The sequence below is a fragment of the Apis mellifera genome, linkage group LG11, assembly GCF_003254395.2.
Source record: "Apis mellifera strain DH4 linkage group LG11, Amel_HAv3.1, whole genome shotgun sequence".
Lineage (NCBI taxonomy): Eukaryota > Metazoa > Arthropoda > Insecta > Hymenoptera > Apidae > Apis > Apis mellifera.
This window is the reverse complement of record NC_037648.1, coordinates 3,420,506-3,426,091: the sequence shown is the minus strand read 5'-3', so window position 1 is coordinate 3,426,091 and position 5,586 is coordinate 3,420,506. Positions and strand designations below refer to the sequence as shown.

The window sequence follows — 5,586 nt, the reverse complement described above, 5'->3', positions numbered from 1 at the left end:
ATGAAGCGATAAAACTTTTCTCTTTTCTCTAATCGCGGCACCGTACCATACAGGACAATTTTCTTAAAACGTTTCCTTTCCCAGTTCCCTTTAAAAAGTGCACGCTTTTCTAGATTCTAGATACACTTTTTCACATGCGAATATACACATTTACACACAAGTATGCGACGTTTAAAAGAATAAATGAAATTGAATATAAGAGAATCGAGGTAAAATGGCAATATTAAGCGAAAATAATTTCTTTATTTTTTATTAGGAAAAAATAATATAAATATATATTTATATATGCACAAGATGTTGCATTCAAAAGATATTTTAAATAAAGCTTATTTCATCTTAGGAACGTGACAGAAAGTGTTAATTTTTAAAAAATTATTGATTTATCATATATTGGTTTATATTTTAATACAATTTTTAATACAAAATTTTTATTCCTATCATTATATTTGTATTTATTATAGCATCTTATATTTAAAAAGCTATAGCATTCTTAAAAAAATTTCGTATTTCCGTATTGCAAAAAACTTTTTACATTTCCATTATTCTATCTACCATCTACTCGATTTCTTCTTAGGAACGATCGTTGCGCGAGAAAAATTCGAGATTAGTAAACTTGGTAATCGCAGAAACGGCGGAACATCGTCTCATTAATGTACAGTCTACTTTCCAGTAGCGCCGGCACCACCTTATCTCCATCTGTAGCAATACAATCTAGAGATATCAAAAACTGCTGCTCTCCGCTCTGAGTTTTTACTCGGAACAATATGCAAAGTTAATTATAAAAACTGTTAACCCTTGCACACGATTTCTCGTTCTCCCGAGTGGTAAATGCAATTGTAAGTAACTGACCCGATGAAAAAGAAGGGAGGTCAACCCTTTCCCGAGATATTTCCTCTCTCCCTCCGGAAAGTAATATTCCAAAAGATTTATCAACAGCGCTCGCGATTTAATAAACTCAGCGCGAGGATTTAAAAGCTTTTTAAGAAATCTCGCGCGTTCATTTATTACATCGTTCGAAAAAAAGAAATACTTGGAGGAAACTTGGATTTTGTTCGCTTTTTTTTTTTTCTTTTCTTTTCTTTTTTTTTTTCTTTTGAGAATCATGCGAAACAAAAACATCGATCTAGTTTACGAACAATTACCGATGTTTGTGATGGAAAAGGGCGTAAATGATACGATGAAGCGTAATTTCGAATTAAACTTCTTTGAATCGAAGTGTCCCGATAAAACGGGAAACAGTGAGTTTCTCGCCTGAACGAGTTGAAATCGTTCGAGCGGCGCTTTATTTGATTCAATTAAAATTCTTATCAAGCTTAAACATCGTTTATCCCGTATCTGATCACATTGAATTATAGAGCCCCGTACAGGGATGGTTATGCTTGCTCGAATGCGCATGGAATGAGATTATCGATCGAAATTGCGAATTCTTAGCTACAGTTTCGGAGTAAAATGATAGAACACTTTATTATTTATTTGAATTACGTTTCGTATAATTAGGAGAAAGAAAAAATTCATTTTATCAATAGTTTGGATAGATATTAAAAAATTTAAGGAGTAATTTTCTTTTTATATAAAATGAAAAATCGTCTTCAGTTTTGTCCTTTAATTATTGACAATTAAAAATCGATAAAAATATCTAAAAATTTCGATTTTACAAATTAAAGTAAATGAAATGAAAAACAACTTGAAAACATAGTTAATATGTAATCTGTATAAAGAGACTTGCTCGTGTACATTTAAATCGAAAACGTAATTTCTTTATTCTTGTATTTTAACTTGGAAAAATCCTGAAATTTCATATATAATCAAATGTTATTTTTGAACATTTTCTACTCTTAATTAGACGAATTATTCAAATATATCAAATGTGTTTATCATTTTATCCGATACTGTACATACTACGGGGCAATGAAATTATGTGCCTCCATTTCGAGAATCCGTCTACTAATTTGTTTCGATTTCGCCAGAATTCCGTGAAACATGGGGGAGTCTTCGATATTTCGCCGGTTTCGTGAGAACTTTGCGGTTGCCTCTAGGCATGAAAGGTGTTCGTTCAATAATCAACGCCGGCTTATTCGAGTAATTAAGGAAACCAAATTGCGTAGTTTATTTCAAAGAAGATAGGGGATGCATAATCACTTTCTCTCTCTTTCTCTCTCTCTCTCTCTCTCCCTCTCCCTCTCTCTCTCCCTCTCCCTCTCCCTCTCCCTCTTTGTTTCATTAAAATAGTGGATGAATGAAAAAACGTGAAGACGAGCTATAAATACTATCACATCTAGCACATCTAGAAATGTCGAGATGTTCTTTATTGAATTTTTTATTCGATTATTATTTCTTCCCACTTCATGCACCGACAGGTAACATTCGTTACTAAATACATTAGAAAATTATGAGAAATTTTAGTAATTTACGTATTTTCTTTTCTTTCTTTTTGATTCGCGTTTTCAAATTGAGAGTTTTTTTAATCATACTCTTATATAATATTTTACAGTCTACGCGAAAAGTATATCATACCTTACAGGATAATTTATCTATGTTGAAAATTCTGATTTTATACGATATTTATAGAATGGAATATGAAATAAAAATTTGTCGTGTTTTTTTTTTACAATAGAAATAAAACTAAATCGTTCAAAATATTTCATATCATTGTATCTTTCATATGAATTTATATTTTAAAAATAATTAAAGAATCGATCTTTTTGCGACCAATTATATATTAATCGTATCTACAAAGCGATTATAATATTTTTATTCCTCCTCCTATGAAACATTTCATTGAATGTTGCATAATTTATAAATGCACACGCGATCTTTCGCTTCCCGTTTATTTTAATCGATTAATACATGCGTTTCAATTAAAGTCTCGATTTATCTCTTTGCGAAATTTAAATAAAATCGTATCAAGCTAACATTTCTCGCTAAATAACAGTATGGATAATTACTGAGGGTAAGTTATCATTTGTAAATGTTCCCTCGGGGCCGACTTTTTTCCCTTTTTTTTTCTTCCTCTGCTTGCCTGCTACTCCAAGTCCGTTGTTGCTCGATGGTGTGTATACATTAAACATAACTACAAGCCCTTGTTAACAGAGGGGGAAACAACGAGTTACCACCTCCTCGAGGACAAATAAATTAGAATGAAATAATTAAATAGAGTAGCAAAGGTAAACGCGGAGAAGTTAGATCGATTCGAAACTCGACTCCCACGTCTGCGACGTCTGCAAATTCCGCAGAATTTCGAGAATTTTATGATTCGATCATCAAATTTTTCGAATTTATATTACTGGAATGATTAATTTTTCTTGCTTGCTTTACGTGTAAAGTATTATAATGTTCTTGGAATAAGGTAGTAGTCGGTGTCGTGAATATTATTACTTTTTTTTTTATTTATTTCTGACATATGCTATTAATTTGCATATGGAGTTGAACACGATGAAATAGATAATTATAGATGGAAGATTAAATTAATGAAATTAGGATTTGATTTACCATCGATGTTGTCTAACTTTGTATAAATTATATATACACACTATCCTGCAAATTTCAATTTCCTTATTTTTAAAAGTCAATTTTTTACAATTTCTATACTTTTACGTCCGCTTTAACGTTTTGCTCATTCTCATCGATTATTAAAGTGGAATTATCGGAAATCGAAGCGAGCTTCGAGTGCGTGGAGCGGTATAAACTATTGAAGGAAATTTGACATCGATCCTTTATCCGACTCACACTCGTTTCCTTTCTTTCGTTTCGATTGAATTCCCAAAAGTCATCTGTCTGGATAAATATTCGAGGTTGGACGATTAAAATAGATATTTCTTTTTATAATTTAATACACAGCGATAATAGCAATAATAACAATAACAATAGTAGTAAATTTTTACTTCGATCCTATCCCTCGATATCTTGAAACTGATAGCGCAAAAATATGCTTGTTTCGACTCGTTTACATACGAATAGAAAAGCTCCCTGATCGAAATAAATTCGCGTGAAAGAAAAAAAAGAAAAAAAAAAAGAAACTGAAACATCACGAGTTTCTTTTCGTTTCTTTCGACTGCTTCTCGTCTTCCATTCTTTCGAATCATCTTGATATAATTTATTGCCTGAGAAACATTTAGATATGCGAAGGGTATAAAATGTTATTTTTCTAGAGAGTCTTTGTCAGCCGTTTGTGAATGTTTCATCGTTTAAAAATATTCTGAAGAAAGCAATTGTAAAGAAAATTATCGAAACTTATTTAAATTATTTATACTTATTACACTTATTTACACTACACTTCTTCATGATTTTTTAATATGATTATCAAAGTTATCTGAATAATCTCGTGAAGATTTTAATAAAGTGATTTAAAAAAATTTAGTTAAAAAGTTACTAACGAATATCTGATTAATCAGATTTATCGTTACATAATATTATCCGTTCAACAGCGAATGAAACATTTGCCCGTGTAATAAATCAAAACCAAGTTTCCGCAAATTCGAACGAATCCGAAAATCCACCCAGCTTCACGATCACCGATCCTCTAGTTATAATCCAACCGTTTCCCTCCCCCGATGAAAAAAAAAGAAGGCTCCCCCGGAAAGCCGATTGAAATTCGATGAAACGACGGTCCGAGACCCGAATGCTCCTGTAATAGCGGCGGTGATCGCGATTCTCTTCGATGGCGGGGACGAATAAACCGCAAAGAAACGAAAGAGCCGTGCTACCAGGATACGCGTGTTACCGTATAATTTCCGATTTTCACAATACATATTGAATTGACCGAGCTTACGTATCCAGCCAGCGTATATATGTATCCGTGGGGAGCCGTGGGGAAGGGAGGGGAGGAATACGAATAAATCGGATCGCATCGGCCGTCCCGGCTTGAAATCCAATATTCGTGAAAAAAGAAGGGGTCGCGCGCGCCGCGGGGGGGGGGTTGGACTCGATCCTGGGGCGCCTCGATTCGAGTGGGGAGGAGAGATCCCTGTCGGCAGTAGGGATGAGGCAGGGTGCAATTGTATTCGAGGCCCGCGAACTACGTTTCGCGAATTGCATATTGATTTCGAGCCGACTCTATCCCTCCGTTCTTGCGCCTGTGTATTGTGTCGATAGAAATCGATGATATCTCCCTCCCCCTCCTCACCTGCTCGTGATCAACGTTCCGCGAATGTCTTGCCTTCCACGCGGAATCCGCGATCTCTTGAGTATCATTGATTTCGAAAATTCGGTTATCGATTGAATTTTATTATTTATCGAGTGGGTTTTCTCTGCAGGGATAATAGGAACCAACCAAAAGATTCAAGCGATATCGTATATGAAGGAAATCTTTCTTCTTGTTTTTTCTTGAGAAAGAGAGAGAGAGAGACAGAGAGATGATTCTTTTTTTCATTCTTAAGAGAATGAGGACGAAGGTAAATAAAATAGTTTATTTAGAATCTGTAGATATATCATTGAATGTTTCATTGATTAATAAATAATTAATTAGATAATATGACAAAAATATTTTTAATACAGAATCTTTTTAATACGAATACTAAACATAGATTAAAAATTAATCTTTTCAAAGTTATAAACAATTACAATCTTTAATCTGTTCGATTTAAAAAT

The 5,586-nt window shown here is 33.5% G+C and overlaps 1 non-coding gene across 1 annotated transcript; it reads right to left on the bottom strand.

Moving 5' to 3' along the window:
• Positions 1-530: 530 nt before the first annotated feature.
• Positions 531-633, bottom strand: Mir3733 (microRNA 3733). Its single transcript, NR_039522.1, has one exon. It is a non-coding gene; the product is annotated as a microRNA 3733 (primary transcript).
• Positions 634-5,586: the final 4,953 nt, after the last annotated feature.